At 42.5% G+C, this 17,240-nt stretch overlaps 1 long non-coding RNA gene across 1 annotated transcript; it reads right to left on the bottom strand.

The window, feature by feature from the left end:
- Window positions 1-3,388: 3,388 nt before the first annotated feature.
- LOC138958817 (uncharacterized) lies at window positions 3,389-4,350 on the bottom strand. The gene is made up of 2 exons (XR_011453522.1): window positions 4,016-4,350; window positions 3,389-3,537 (listed from the first exon to the last, which is right to left on the bottom strand). It is a non-coding gene; the product is annotated as an uncharacterized lncRNA (long non-coding RNA).
- Between the last annotated feature and the right edge of the window lie 12,890 nt (window positions 4,351-17,240).

Raw genomic sequence — 17,240 nt, 5'->3', positions numbered from 1 at the left:
TATCCTAGACCGCACGTCGCCCGTAATCCTAGACCGCACTATACTGCACATCTCATGGTCACATCAGTTCAAGAGTTACAACTGGTAATAAAATACTATATTTCACTGTTTTTACTTGTTATTTTTTTACTCTTAAACATGTACATACAATATAGCACTTTCCTTTTCGCAACCACATTTGCTTGAACCTGTAAAATAAGGACACCTGCAGAATAAGGACACTTGACTGGTCCCAAGGGTGTCCTTATTTGACAGGTTATACTGTACATGAGTGAATGATTTTTTAATGTGTGTGTTTTCATTTGTTTTATAGACTATGTTATTATCTTAAAAGAAATACATGAAGCATAATGATTACAGGCGAGTGATAAGTTTTAGTTATATCATTTTGCATCATGATCATGTCTATATTTGTCTGTATTTAACATGGTTGAAACCTATGAAAATCAAATTGACTGAAAATTTTTTGAGGCAGGGGTCCAGGGGCCGCCAGGCCCTGGTGGGGTACGGGGCAGGGTCCCGTTAGGGGGTCGAGGCGCCCCCCGGCCGAAAACAAATTTCCGCTTTAAAAAAATTTTTACTTTTTTTTTTTTAATAAAAATTGCGGATTGACGGAATTTCCGTCAGATTTATTTTCAGATTGACGGATTTCAGTCAATTGACGGGCTACTTTCACCCATGATTTAATGTTTTTGAGTCCTCTGAGAAATCAGGAGAGTCTTGGTTATGAGCAGTGTTAACTAAGTCAACAGAAAATTTTACATAAAAGGTTTTCTACTTTGTGGAAAAAAAGGAAAATGTTCTTGAATGTTTTAAAAGGTAAATTTTTGTTTGTTTGCTTAACGCCCAGCCGACCACGAAGGGCCATATCAGGGTGGTGCTGCTTTGACATATAACGTGCGCCACACACAAGACAGAAGTCGCAGCACAGGCTTCATGTCTCACCCAGTCACATTATTCTGACACCGGACCAACCAGTCCTAGCACTAACCCCATAACGCCAGACGCCAGGCGGAGCGGAGCAGCCACTAGATTGCCAATTTTAAAGTCTTAAGTATGACCCGGCCGGGGTTCGAACCCACGACCTCCGGATCACGGGGCGGACACCTTACCACTAGGCCAACCGTGCCGGTTTTTTAAGGTAAAGCCCTTATAATTTCTAATACTTTTACTTACATTTCAGTCAAATTGGGGCCGTCTGTGGGCATCCTTTAGCTTCAGCAACAGATCTATGAAAGTTATTTGTGTAAAAAGGAGAGTTTTATTACCATATTCTTTTCGTGTTTTGCCAGGAAATGTGCTGAACCTTGGATTGAGCCGGTGGTAGCATGGCATGTCCCCATTCAGCCCCCAGTGCTTCCGGAAAAAAGAGGCAGTAGGGCATCGAAAGTGCTGGACGCCTCTTTTGTTAATCCGCTTGAGTAAAAATAATTTATACAATCAGTGTGTGTTCCTGTGCTTGTCTGTGGTTCTTGTTGTGATTTTGCACGAATACAGGTGATAAAAACTTATCCCGAATACAGGTGATAAAAACTTATCCAGAAAGCTTTGTGAAACAGTTCAATGTTTAGCACATTATTCCTGGTTGTTCACTAAACCATTCACTAAATGTTGCAGAGTTTCATTCGAAGTATCAGAAGACGATGTGCCGGCTGACGACGAAGCTGATCCACACTATACCCCCCCTTGTGGAGTCAATGTGTGGTGAGCAATTCATTTATATTTTAGAGTTTCAGAATGACCTGAAAGAGTAGTTAGAGGATTTCTATTTAGTATTGGGCAAAAGTTTTATTTACATTTCGTCAAGTTTTGACTAAATGTTTTAACATAGAGGGGGAATCGAGACGAGGGTCGTGGTGTATGTGAGTGTGTCTGTGCGTGTGTGTCTGTGCGTGTAGAGCGATTCAGAGTAAACTACTGGACCGATGTTTATGAAATTTTACATGAGAAGTTCTGGGTATGATATCCCCGGACGTTTATTTTTTATTTTTGGGATAAATGTCTTTGTAAAAGTTGAGGCGGCATTGTCACACCCTCATTTTTCAATAAAATTGATTGAAATTTTGGCCAAGCAATCTTCGACGAAGGCCGGACTTTGGTATTGCATTTCAGCTTGGAGGCTTAAACATTAATTTATGACTTTGGTCATTAAAAATCCCAAAATTGTAATTAAAATTATTTTTTTATAAAACGATCCAAAATTACGTTTATCTTATTCTTCATCATTTTCTGATTTCAAAAACATATAAATATATATATTCGGATCAAAAGCTACTGTATTACTGGTAGACATGCTAATGGAAATCGTGATGCTTTTATAAATACATAGAGAGGGGTAAGCATTGTGGCCCATTGTGTTATTGGTAATCAGCTTGCATAGCATATGGTGCAATTGATTTGAAAAATAACTTGTCTATATCTTTAGCATTGCATTGTTGACACAGAAACCGATGGTTACAGTTTGAGAAAAAGTACATTATTATTATTGATTAATAAAACAACAGACGCACACAAATATACTCAATGAACAAGAGTATTGTTGAGTTTTATTTCATGAAAATGCTCAGACCACCACCACACATTTTCTCTGAAGAGTTAAAAGGGGAAAAACATAAAACTGGTGTTTGGGTTATGCATTTCACTATTTAAAAGTTCTGAATAACCCAGAGCTATGGTTGATATTACTTTTACAGGGCATATGGTGTGGCATGCTGCACCATGTTGTGAATCAGCACTCTTGGCTGCTGTCCTACGACCAGGGACCTGGGGAGTGCAGTCATGGTTGATATTACTTGTACAGGGCATAGGGTGTGGCATGCTGCACCATGTCAATCAGCACTCTTGGCTGCTGTCCTACGACCAGGGACCTGGGGAGTGCAGTCATGGTTGATATTACTTGTACAGGGCATAGGGTGTGGCATGCTGCACCATGTTGTCAATCAGCACTCTTGGCTGCTGTCCTACGACCAGGGACCTGGGGAGTGCAGTCATGGTTGGTATTACTTGTACAGGGCATATGGTGTGGCATGCTGCACCATGTTGTCAATCAGCACTCTTGGCTGCTGTCCTACGACCAGGGACCTGGGGAGTGCAGTCATGGAGCCTTGATGGAGGAGCATCACCGACCTTGGCTACAGAAAGGCAGCCCTGCCTTCAAGGCTCTGCGTGATATTGTGATGAGCAAGTACCTCCTCAGAAACATTCCCTACTACATAAATTTCAGGTACATATAATGATAGTTTTTTATTAGCAAAAACGACACACTGTAACTCTTTCAGATTTGTAACTGAAATAAATGATAGTTCAAATGAAAGTTGATAATAAACATCAGTTAAGTCAAATTGTGGAAATTAGTCTTTTTAGCACTGAACACAGCGTAAAAAATAAGGTTTGTTTGTTTATTTGGTGTTTAACGTCGTTTTCAACCGTTCAAGGTTATATCGCGATGGGGAAAGGGGGGAGATGGGATAGAGCCACTTGTTAATTGTTTCTTGTTCACAAAAGCACTAATAAAAAAATTGCTCCAGGGGCTTGCACCTTGCGCCCCCGAATTGGCGTACAGGGGCGTCCCCCGGGTGGTGGATGGGGGAGCCTTCTCTACTAACTTCTGAGAGAAGGTCGCATCCCTCTCGATGCCGTGAACCTAATTAGGATCTTTTTCTTGTTTCTTCTCTATTTCTGCCTCCCCAAAGTCCTTTTACTTTCCTTTTCTCACCCATAAAATTCTTCACTTATTACCCTTGTTAAGTGGTTCTTGTATAGAATATAGTCAATGTTTGTAAAGATTTTAGTCAAGCAGTATGCAAGAAATGTTTAGTCCTTTGTACTGGAAACTTGCATTCTCCCAGTAAGGTCATATATTGTACTACGTTGCAAGCCCCTGAAGCAATTTTTTGATTAGTGCTTTTGTGAACAAGAAACACTTTCTCCCCCCTTTCCCTCGTCGAGATATAACCTTCGTGGTTGAAAACGACGTTAAACACCAAATAAAGTAAAGGGGCTTGCAACGTAGTACAATATATGACCTTACTGGGAGAATGCAAGTTTCCAGTACAAAGGACTTAACATTTCTTACATACTGCTGGACTAAAATCTTTACAAACATTGACTATATTCTATACAAGAAACACGTAACAAGGGTAAAAGGAGAAACAGAATCCGTTAGTCGCCTCTTACGACATGCTGGGGAGCATCGGGTAAATTCTTCCCCCTAACCCGCGGGGGGAGTAAAAAATAAGGTAAATCCATTATTTAGCTTCCTCAGCGAGTTTGTCACGATTGTTTTAGGTACAATACTGTAAATAAGTTAAAAAGAGTCTGAATACAATTTGTATTTATTTTTGCAGGACTACCTCAGAGCTAGAGAATTTCAACCAGCTGATACCGATGTACTTCAATTCTCACAAGGAAAAACCTCTATAAACGCACCACTCCAAGAGACACCTGCGTAGAAGATTTCTATGAGCAGGCTGCATTACACTTACCAGGGAAAAACTAAGTCAGCACGTTCACAATGAAGGCAAAAAAGGTTCTAACAAAGACAGTGAGGTGCCTCTTTCAGGAGTTTCAGCAGGAAAACCCGCAGTACAAGATCTCACTTACTTCCTTTTCGAGAAGAAGACCAGAGCACATCCTCCTCTCCAGCAGCAGGGCATTCAGGCAGTGCTTGTGTCAGCACTGCGTTAACACTATGCTGAAGGCAGAAAAACTAAATCTCTTCCTACCACCAGACCTGAAAATTGATCACATAGATGAACTCTGTGATCGCACACTCTGCCCTACCCCTTCAAACGTCTTCAAACGAGAGTGTGTGGACAGAAGATGTGAGAACTGCGGTGTGAGTCAATTTGCTGCTTCTCTTGGGGGAAAAATCAAGGAGCCAGAGACAGTGGTGACATGGTTGAAGTGGGAAAAAACCGAGAGATCTCCCATGGATCAGGGAGTTCAATGTACCATGCGTTTCGCGTAACGCCTTGTGTGCAAAAAAAGGTGCTTTTTTTCTTGAACAAAGTCAATTTTCTCAGCATCCAGACGACTGACAGACATAACTTTGGTATGGATAGAATCTGCATGAGAAATACTTCATAACTGTATTGTTTATATTGTAGTCATTTAAAAACAGAAAACGAATTTTTGCATTATACATTGTGATTTTGTGGCCTTTCCTGGCAAAAAAATACACTTCTTGTCACTATCATGCAGGTAAAAAAAAAACCTTCAGATTCTAATGATATGGTAAAAAGGGTAAACAAAATCAAAACAATTCACAGAAGTAATCATTTTTCTTTTGTATCTTTTCACACTTGCATCTTCCAACACAACGACACAATTGATAACAATTAACATTGACAACAGCCAATTACTAAATGAAATAGAAACTGAACAACTGAACAACTGAAATAAAAGTTCGAAATATTTAATTATAAGAAGCAAACATTGCCAGACAGGCATTGAAATAAATGATGAAACAGAATGTCACACATGCAAACAGCATGATGTAGCACTGCACAAAGTAGCAACTAAGCAGTAGCATCTCTTATAGTGCAAAGTTCTCAAGGAAAAGCACTTGAGTTTCAAGCACCAAACTTATCACACACAGTTTTAGTTTCATGAACTCCAACCAGTCCCATCGCCATTTGTTGGCTAGACCAGCATCAATAAGATCTGTCCATGCGTTTTCCGTCAAAACCGGTATCTTTGTCGCAGAAATCGTGTCACCACTTCATAATGCCTGCCAAAACGCGAGAACTTTTTTTTTTATCGTGATGCAGAGCGAATCCGAAAGCGAAGAAACCTCACCTACGGGGTTTACCGCATAGCAGTTCAAAAACGCGATTCGCTTAAAAATTAAAAAAAAAAAAGTGTTTTTTTTTGTTTTTTTAATAAAAATTGCGGATTGACGGAATTTCCGTCAGACTTATTTTCAGATTGACGGATTTCAGTCAATTGACGGGCTACTTTCACCCATGAATACTTTCAGATGAGGACATTCTGCTTATCGAGCAAGAGACAACAATCCCTCAGTCAGGCCTGGGCAGAACTACCGTCTAAGCCAAGGGAAGCTCACTTCCAGCAACTTTGGGCAAGTTTGCAAAAGAAAGGCATCAACCCAGCCTGATGGTCTGCTCAAGACCGTTCTTGGTTACAGACCGCAACTGAACAATGATCACATCAAGTGGGGAAGGACCCACGAAGCTGCAGCAAAGAGAAAGTATCTGCTGCACATGCAAAGCCAGCATCATGGGCATGTTCAAGTTCACAAGAGTGGACTTGTGCTAGACAGGGAAATGCCTTTCCTGGCCACCAGCCCAGACGGACTGGTCAACTGTCAACACTGCCAGCCGGTTCAAGGGCTTTTGGAAGTGAAGTGTCCTTCTGTGCACAAGACCCCAGAAGAAGCGTGCAGCGACAGTGATTTCTGTTGCCAACTAATTGATGGCCAGGTGCGCCTGAAAGAAAACCACAGCTATTATTTTTAAGTTCAAGGCCAGATGGGGGTTTCAGAAAAAATTGTGGTGCGATTTTGTAATTTGGACACTGAAAGGAATGTCAGTTGAAAGAATCACTTTTAGGTCTGCTGTCTGGGTCACAATGAAAAGCCAGCAGAAATCTTGTTATGTCAATGCAGTGCCAGAGGTGCCAGTGGTGCCAGTGGTGCCAGAACTTTTTTCCAACAGAGTAAGGAGGGGACTACCTCTCTTCCCGTGACTGTGAGAATATTGCAGATCTTGCCATCAATTAGTTGGCAACAGAAATCACTGTCACTGCACGCTTCTATTGGTACTAGCAGAAGAGATTCACAGAGACGGTTGTGATTTAGAATCATGGTTTGTATTCTCTGTGACAAGTGATAGTTGCTGATAAGTGATATAGTATGCATGTCTGTGGTTTGGGTTGGAGTGGTTGAGTGAGCTGATTACTTACAATTCTGTGTGCAAGGTGTATGTCTGTAGAGTTGTAAGTTCGGTTTGTTTGTTTGTTTGTTTATTTGTTGCTTAACGTCCAGCCGACTACGCAGAGCCATATCAGGACGAGGAAGGGGGGGGGGGATGAAGGGGGCCACTTGTCAAGTGATTCCTGTTTACAAATGCACTAACCCATTACTTGTGTCCCAGCAGGCTTTAGTAAAACTAAATTAATACCTACTGGAAGATTACCAGTTTCCAGTATGTTAAAATAGGCTTAACCTATCTACTGCTGGACTTACATCAGAACACTAACAGATTAAACTATACATGAATCGCTAGACAAGCGGCAAGAGAAGAGATTTTTGGAAAAAATACAGGTGAATGAGCAAGAAGGCAGAAAAAAGACAAGAATTCATGAAGAAAAAGAGAGCATGACAGGAAAGAGGAACCAAAAATCTACCTAACAGCAAACTAGAAAGCTCCTGCGGTTCCAAAAACAGGAGGGGCTTTTAATTTCATAACCGCAGTGCCCCACTGCGGGATGTAAGTTCGGTATTTTACTAGTGAATGGAATAGTCCTCATCAACTCTGTTCAACTGTCAACATAAACAATGGAATCAGATTAGTTCAGTAAACAACATGGACTGCCATACAGTGATACACACAATTTGCCGAATAACTTCCACCCACAACTGTAAGTTCATGCAGTTACAGTAAAACCTGCGAGCAAAGGACGCTCTTGGGGAGCCTTGCCACTGTCCTTTGTAGCAAGGTGTCCTTTCTTATGAATATGAATGCGCCAACATTTCGTTTTCAACCACGAAGGTTATATCGCGACGGGGAAAGGGGGGGAGATGGGATAGAGCCACTTGTTAATTGGTTCTTGTTCACAAAAGCACTAATCAAAAATTTGCTTTCTTTATTTCTTTATTTGGTGTTTAACGTTGTTTTCAACCGTTCAAGGTTATATCGCGACGGAGGGAAGGGGGGTGATGGGATAGAGCCACTTGTTAATTGTTTCTTGTTCACAAAAGCACTAATCAAAAATTTGCTCCAGGGGCTTGCAACGTAGTACAATATATTACCTTACTGGGAGAATGCAAGTTTCCAGTACAAAGGACTTAACATTTCTTGCATACTGCTTGACTAAAATCTTTACAAACATTGACTATATTCTATACAAGAAACACTTAACAAGGGTAAAAGGAGAAACAGAATCCGTTAGTCGCCTCTTGGAAGAGGCAGAAGAGGGAGACACGAACAAAGCACAGCGCTATGCTGCCTATTTTTGTGGAAACCTCCTGAAGAAATGCAATCTTATCGGCTTCAACCTGCAACATAGTCGTTTTTATTTGGAATGAGACGTCCTGTTCTTCGTCGGTCACACATATCTCAAAAACTAAGCGTCGCACAGAACCAGCGCCCTTCCAATATTCCCTCATATGCTCACATATCAATTTCTGTTCACGTTGCAGCTTTAATGCTACTGAGGAGCATTCAGCTAGAGGTGATCTTTGACTTTTTATTGTAGACCCGATTGAACCTGCAAACAAAGATGGTCAGCAGTTGAAGTGAAAGTTCGAAAGACCTACGCACACATCAACAAGCTGAAGACGAAAATCTTCCTGCAAAGGCTAAGCTCCAAAGAAGGAATGCACAGGCCACTACCCATGAGTCCATCCGACCCTAGACAAATTTCCAGTCATCTGGCCCCCAAGAGCCCCCCACCTACCATGGAAATTGTTGCACAGCAGCAGTCAAGATTCCTGAAGAAGGTGCGCCTTTGTTATGTGTGCTCGTTTAAATTTATGAAATACAAAGAATTGTATTTTAATACAAATGTTTTGACTCCAATTATTGTAATGCCTACACAAATGCAGAGCTAATTTAATGTCATAACGAGAAAGTGAAGTAAGCAAAAATGTTCGTACATAGCACAAGAACAAAGTGTTTCTTTCTTTGGTGTTTAACGTCGTTTTCAACCATTCAAGGTCAAATCGAGACGAAGGGAAGGGGGGAGATGGGATAGAGCCACTTGTCAATTGTTTCTTGTTCACAAAAGCACTAATAAAAAATTTGCTCCAAGGGCTTGCAACGTAGTACAATATATTACCTTACTGGGAGAATGCAAGTTTCCAGTACAAAGGACTTAACATTTCTTACATACTGCTTACATATTCCCTACAAACATTGACTATATTCTATACAAGAAACACTTAACAAGGGTAAAACTAAAAGGAGAAACAGAATCCGTTAGTCGCCTCTTACGACATGCTGGGGAGCATCGGGTAAATTCTTCCCCATAACCCGCGGGGGAAATTTTCCACACAGAATAGATTACATGTAAATATAACATGATATATCATAGATTATATATGTATCCCTGTAGGTCTTCTTAATAGAAGAATTCTTGTGTATGTTTGAGGAAGTCTAACTTCAGTTTGTAGGAGGCTGGCAGCAGGCTCGGAGCCGGGCTCCACCTCCCCTCCCTTTTGCTCCCGCGCTGCCAGAGCGAGATTCTCATTGGTCTCGCTAAGGTGACGTGGGAGGAAGCCCCGTCAGCTATAAGACTCAAGAGCCAGAGTCCTCATGAGGCCGGGAGACGTGTGAGAGAGTAGGGTGCCTAATAAGTGCCTGAAGCATGCGTCTCCCCTGTTTCAGAGTCAGGGTCATCAAAACTACCACTTGGGGGGATGTAAATTGAGCTGGGTTAAAGGTGCGGGAATCTTTCCTTATGCTTGGTGCCTCTCCCTGGAGTTGCGTGTGGTTTTGCTGGTATGTGAGCCTTAGTGCCTGACCAAATAAACCACGTCCTCGATACGCGGCTCCAGTCCCACTTGCAATCGTGAACCGGGGAGGTACATCGAGCTGGGTTAAAGGTGTGAATTTATTTGTTAGTTGAGAAGGAAAGACTGTATTAAAGCCAACCTAGATTCTTTATAGATATATTTTCTATGGAAGAACCCACGAATGTTTTTTTGATTGTTTTTGTCTGAATACAATTTGGAATCTCACTACACTCTTGTTGATTTTACATTTTGTTGTCGGAAGTATTCTGTTCGTCTGGTGCGTGTGGTTTGAATGCCATCCTGACAAATGCCTTTTAAAAACACATGCACAGTAACATCTTAGACACAGACAGTTAATGTTTCCGTGAAGCTACCACAGATCGGCTTTACAGACGTAAGGCGTGTCACCGAGTACTTAAAAGAAGAAAGAAGCAAGTCTCTGGCAGAATTAGTGAAGAGTCCCACAACTTTCTTTCTTTCTTTATTTGGTGTTTAACGTCGTTTTCAACCACGAAGGTTATATCGCGACGGGGAAAGGGGGTGAGATGGGATAGAGCCACTTGTTAATTGTTTCTTGTTCACAAAAGCACTAATCAAAAAATTGCTCCAGGGGCAAGAGTCCCACAACGCCAGCATGGCATCAGCTTGAAAAAGTGACATTGGCAAACATCATCCTTCATTTATGATATGAATGCCTCAGTAGTGCAGCCAAGGAGAGTGGAGCTAAACAACCAGAGAACATCACCAGTACCAGGCTTCGTCAACACCTTGCCACTGTTTCACAGGTTCTTAACCTCACCGAGCATGAGTTGGAACAAGTTTGTGGGCATATGGGTCACAACATTGCAGTTCATCGTGAATTCTACCAACTCCCGCACGACACATATCAGCTGGCGAAAGTCAGTCGACTCTTGATCTGCATGGAACAAGGAAACATCAGCAGATTCCAAGGAAAGACCTTGGAAGAAATAGACGTTGATCTTGAAATACCAGACAACGAGGTGAAAGAGGAAGACGAGAATGAACAAGACAACAGCACCGAAGACAAGGAAACAGAGACTGACCCAGTTGAGACAGAAGAATCTGTTCCCACAGCCACCTGCAAAGCTACGCAGTTGCAAGACAGCAAAAAACACAAACAAAAATCGAGGGATTTCTTGACAACTGCACAAATGAGCGTCATTCATTGCCATTTCAGACGGCACATTGACAGTTCCAGTGTGCCGAAGAAAGGAGAGTGTGAGGCACTTATCAAATCTGAAAAATCTTTGGCAGGGAAAAGCTGGAACAAAATCAAGTGCACAGTTAGAAATGAAATTCAGAAGAGGAAGCGGGCAGTTGAGAGGCTTCGCAGAGATGAACTGTATCAATGTTTAGGGCTTTTGCAGCAGACCCAGCACAGCACAGATCCACTTCTGGAATCTTAAGCTAAATGTGTCCGAAGACACACATTTTGTAGTCCTGTGTTAATCAATCAATCAATCAATGACGCTTATATCGCGCATATTCCGTGGGTACAGTTCTAGGCGCTCTGCAGTGATGCCGTGTGAGATGAAATTTTATACGGCCAGTAATTGCAGCCATTTCGGCGCATATTTACCTTTCACGGCCTATTATTCCAAGTCACACGGGTATAGTTAGACAATTATTAACTGTGCCTAAGCAATTTTGCCAGGAAAGACCCTTTTGTCAATCGTGGGATCTTTAACGTGCACACCCAATGTAGTGTACACGGGGGGGGAGTTCGGACACCGAAGAGAGTCTGCACACAAAGTTGACTCTGAAATAAATTTCCGCCGAACCTGGGATCGAACTCACGCTGACAGCGGCCAACTGAATACAAATCCAGCGCGCTACCAACTGAGCTAGTTCTGTTATGTGTTACTCCATACCCCCCGCCCTCCATGGAACTTCTTGACCCCAACCAATTGGGGGGGGGGGGGGGAGTTTGCCCAGTCGGTAGAGGCGCTGGCTTTAAAACCGGTTGCTACTATCAGCGTGGGTTCAACCCCCAAGTTGGGCGCGGGATGTGTGTCCCAGAGTCAACTTTGTGCAGACTCTCCTCGGTGTCCGAACACCCCCGTGTGCACGCATGCGCACGATAAAGATCCCAGGGTCACAGCGAAAGCCTCAGGCCTTGGAAACACGAATACATGCATGCAAAAATATGAAGCTCGGGTGTCCGTTCGGCCAACAGCCAATAAAGTAACCATTTCAGCACTGACCCAAGACGACCCAACCCGGTCCCTAGCCCATTTCAGGTCTCCTCTAGCAGCCGGCAGCCAGCTGTCTACATCCCCCCCCCCCCCCCCCCCCCCGCATTTTTATTTTTTATTTTCATACAAAGCCGGGTTTTCCCGTGTAACATGCCCCTTATGGCTTTGCCGTAGGGGTGTAAAACTTACATTTTCTCTCAGGTACACATTAACATACCTCGCAATGACGGGAACATGGGTATGTGTGTGTGTGTGTGTGTGTGTGTGTGTGTGTGTGTGTGTGTGTGTGTGTGTGATAACACGTGTGTGTGTGTATGTGTGTGTGTGTATGATTACACGTGTGTGATAACACGTGTGTGTGTGTGTGTGTTTGTGTTTGTGGGTGCATGTGTGTGTCTGTGTGTGAGTTGTGTCCCTTGACGCGTGACATTATATGCCAATAAGTTGAACAAAAACAGGGTTCAAGTGGGAACACCTGAACAAAAGCAGGAGGGGGACGGAAGACACTTTATAAACTCCGTATTTTACTGCGAAATTTGGGCCTGGGAGAAGACACCCCATCCTAAGTTTCTCTTCACCTACCCGTGAAGTATGCTTTAGGGCTTGACTAGACAACCCGATTGCGCTCACTACACGGCATAAAGAGAGCACTGTTCAACCCGGCCGATTCCTCGGCTGATGTCACGCGTCCAAGGGAAGTAATTTTCGAGCGGGCTGCATTGACTCAGCCAAGAATGCAAACTTTCTTCGATTAAAGACATTGTAGCATGTCTAAAATCTTCGGACTTGTGTTATCAAGCTGTTAAAATCACCAAGTAACTTTTAAGTATAGTTTCAGTTACATGAGAACTCATTCTGATGAACAGATTTTGAGAGCCACAACCCAACAGCTGCCCTTTAATTTATAAGCACAAGTTTAATCAGTCTAATTTTAACCATTCCCCATGTTTCCGCACAGCTCCGGTTTTTCCTGTTTTGGAAATGGGTGATTTACCACGGTCATCGTCAATATGTACTAGAAAATATTCAGGTTGTTTTAAAGGCTTAGTCAGTGCAGCCAGAGCAGCAAAATATAAAAACCACAGTTGAAAGCTGTTAATATAATGGTCAAATGACTGTAGTTTCAACCCCAACCCCCACATTATGTTTCAGGCGTAAAGGTTCATGCAATCACGTGTCTGCATTCTTGTATGCTTTGGTGGACATCACTGCGCACAAGCGAAGTGGAACTTGCCACGGAAGCGGAAACTGAGTCCCAAAAAGACTGCCGACTTCAAAAGCAAGAAGGCAAGGCAGGCATCGACATTCTCGGGAAGCGGTGGCAGCTAAAAAGCTGCAACCCTGATTGTGGGATTGTGATCAACTTTTTAGCAAAGGAGGTGCCTCCCGAACAGCCAAAAAGACTGCCTTTCAATCCTCTGACTTCATGTTCATGTTTGCTGACTTTGTGGACTTGAAGAGTGACAAGTGCAAACAGTGTTCACTAAATTTGCTAGCGAACAAATAATTTCAGATGAGGACATTCTGCTTATTGAGCAAGAGACAACAATCCCTCATGCAGTCAGGCCTGGGCAGAACTACGCCAAGGGAAGCTCACATCTAGCAACTTTGGGCAAGTTTGCAAAAGAAAGCCATCAACACAGCTTGATGGTCTGCTCAAGACCGTTCTTGGTTACAGACCGCAACTGAACAATGAACACATCAAGTGGGGAAGGACCCACGAAGCTGCAGCAAAGAGAAAGTATCTGCTGCACATGCAAAGCCAGCATCATGGGCATGTTCAAGTTCACAAGAGTGGACTTGTGCTAGACAGGGAAATGCCTTTCCTGGCCACTAGCCCAGACAGACTGGTCAACTGTTAGGGAGGCCCACCGCTGCGAGCTCAAAGCGACTGTAGCCGTATCATATTTTTGCTACTTTTGTTCGCCTCTTACTCTGTTGTTATTTGTAATAAAACAACCAAATAACAAGATTTTCTTCAATGGTGTTGTTTCTTACTGTGTGTGGATTTTGTGGCATGTACATGATTCCAAAGCGGAGATATTTGTGCTTGAAAACGACTCATAGCACAGCGACAGCGGTAGCGGAGTGCGCTGTGCAGGAAAATTGTCAGCTCGCACCTTTGAGGAAGACAGCAGTCCACTTCTAGCGGGTGTTGGAACGGTCTACAAACTGTGTATAATTTGCCTATTTTTAGATGGGTCGCCCAACAAGACTATTTAAATACATCCAATGAAATTTGGTGTACCTTAAGTTCAAGGCTGCTGTTGGCAACCGGTAGACCAATGAAAAGATCGTTTACATACACAACATCGACATCACAGCTTTGAAAACCGCAAACACGTGTCTTGCCTCGGTCAGTTCTTTTTGTTTTGTTCTCACCGGTTTACACGTGGAAGAAAGTATCATCATCAGTCCTTGTGCCAAGTTTTGAAAGTTTTCGTCAGTTATTTAACCAAGGCGAGCGATTCGAAGTGAGGATAATGTGAATCGTGTGACTGAAAACAACGAAGCTCCACGCTAGCTGCATCGTCGCCAGCACGTGGACATTTTCTCGATGGGTGGTCGAGTCTATTTTCCGTGGGGGGACACAAACTGGGTAAGTCCTTCTGTAGTTTTTGTTTACGTGTTATCCGCATTAGCATAAACTATAAAGACCTAGATGCGTTGCGTTATTTTACTTGTTGTTCTGAGCAAATTCATTGAAACATTCGTAAAAGAAAGTCTAAAGCATCCTAAGTTGACCGGTTGCTCGGACCTGACTCCCCCTTTTTCGGGTCAGTCAAGTGTCGGAACAACGGCCGCTTTCTTGTCCATCTTCTTTGTCTTGAAATGTTCCTACACGTCGTCTTTATACTTCGTTGCAATCAAACTAAAGTAACTTTCTGCCCCCTCTCTTGCTTTAATCATCCTTAACTTTCGTCAAGACTTGACGGTTTGATGTTGAACAAAACCAAGTATAAAAAGCTGACTACAAAAAACAAAAAAAATCTAAATTGCTTTCTTGTTTTGTTTCTTTTTCTTTATGTCTGTGTTATTAATATTACTGTTAGATCGTCGTTTCTGGTTCTGCCCCAGAATACTTGTCAGAACTCTTCAATCTCTACACCCCCTCCCGTCAGCAATTGTAACAGCGAAACGTGACAAGCCAGTGGAATTTGTCAAGCAGCAGGATGGGGAGACCCGTGAGCTCATGGTCACCACAGCGCGGAAGTCAGCTCACCGCAAGCGACGAGAAGCAGGGACAACAGACCAGCAGCTTCTCAAACTGTGGCAAGCAGGGTCAGAGGAGAGAGAAAGGCTCATCAGGCGTCGGACAGAGTCGCCAAAAGAAGCAGGCAAAAATGACAGCCCTGGGGGAGCAGATCCAGTCAGGCCAGCTGGTTCAGAACACTGCTACTGTCTGCACCCTGAAGACGAAGGACTTGCTCCTGCAACTGCAGATGTGGGGGCATATGCAGGGGTGTGCAAATCCACTAACCCGTGACCCGGGGGGGGGGAGTTAAAAATTGGCCGGGTTAGCTGAAGTCTTTGAGTAGCATTCCCGTGGGTTAGCTAAAAATTTCACAAACAACACTCAAGATAGAGCTTCAAATGCCAACTCCTTACTAAAATGAATGGCCAAAATACATTTCCCCTTGTTTTTCATAATGAAAACAAAGCCCAAACCGAAGCCCAAACAGTAAGTACTGTTTCTAAGGCGCTTTTTCTGAAGTATTGATCGTGTTCGAAAATGTCGTCTGCTTCAACGATGTGAGTTACATCCCTTAGTTTAGTTTTACATTTTGACCAATGAGAAAGCGCTCCCTAATTTGTTTCGGGCCACTGAAAAACAACCGCATGGCGTTGTTTTTAATCCAATGTTTCTGTGTGTGAAACTTCAAAGACAAAATAAGACAAGTCGCGTAAGGCGAAAATACAATATTTAGTCAAGTAGCTGCCATTTTTCAGCAAGACCGTATACTCGTAGCATCGTCAGTCCACCGCTCATGGCAAAGGCAGTGAAATTGACAAGAAGAGCGGGGTAGTAGTTGCGCTAAGAAGGATAGCACGCTTTTCTGTACCTCTCTTTGTTTTAACTTTCTGAGCGTGTTTTTAATCCAAACATATCATATCTATATGTTTTTGGAATCAGGAACCGACAAGGAATAAGATGAAAGTGTTTTTAAATTGATTTGGACAATTTAATTTTGATAATAATTTTTATATATTTAATTTTCAGAGCTTGTTTTTAATCCGAATATAACATATTTATATGTTTTTGGAATCAGCAAATGATGGAGAATAAGATAAACGTAAATTTGGATCGTTTATAAATGTTTATTTTTTTTGTACAATTTTCAGATTTTTAATGACCAAAGTCATTAACCTTTTAACTACCATACCGCCCGATACCGCCCGTCTTTCCGCCATTGCCGCCATTCCCATCCGCCTGATACCGCCCCTCGCCGGTGTAGCGTCTGTTTCGGTTGTTTGCGGTTGTTGTGCGCGAGCAGTAGTAATAAGACGGTTGCAAATGCATTGTGGGATTGTCTCACTTCCGCCTTGTTTTTTCCCCATGTGCTTTCGATCTCTGTGAGAGTTACAATCGATCTTTTTTCACCAAATTTGTTGGGCGCTTGGTGCCGACATGACAGTGATCCTGATTTCATGACTATGCTGGATTATCTCCACGAAAATAGACATCAATTAGAAGATTCTGGCTTCGACATCAGCATTTTTTGAACACTGCTGATCTGACCTACTTTGATCGTTCAATGAATATCAACAAGTGACGCGAAACGGATGATATACCGGAGCAACAAGTAAGCGTAATTTTTCAACTTTATTGACAGGTCAACAGGTAGATAAATCATGATAACACTGCGACATACATACCACCAAGAAGAAGAACACATACTCTTTGAAGTTTGATCCCTATCCAATAACATACCAATTTTTTTTATCAATCTGACAAAGAGAAACTGAGTAATAATAATTTAACACGCATACCCGTTTTTGACCGTCTCTGCTCAAAATAACTTGGGAGCTGAGGGAGTCTACACAACAATACTTGGTAGTTAAAAGGTTAATTAATTTTTAAGCACCAAGCTGAAATGCAATACCGAAGTCCGGGCTTCGTCGAAGATTACTTGACCAAAATTGCAACCAATTTGGTTGAAAATGAGGGCGTGACAGTGCCGCCTCAACTTTCACGAAAAGCCGGATATGAACGTCATCAAAGACATTTATCAAAAAAATGAAAAAAACGTTCGGGGATTTCATACCCAGGACTCTCATGTCAAATTTCATAAAGATCGGTCCAGTAGTTTAGTCTGAATCGCTCT

The sequence above is a fragment of the Littorina saxatilis genome, linkage group LG1 (genome assembly GCF_037325665.1).
Source record: "Littorina saxatilis isolate snail1 linkage group LG1, US_GU_Lsax_2.0, whole genome shotgun sequence".
NCBI lineage: Eukaryota > Metazoa > Mollusca > Gastropoda > Littorinimorpha > Littorinidae > Littorina > Littorina saxatilis.
Note: the sequence above shows the minus strand (reverse complement) of the source record. Positions and strands in the feature narration are given on the sequence as shown.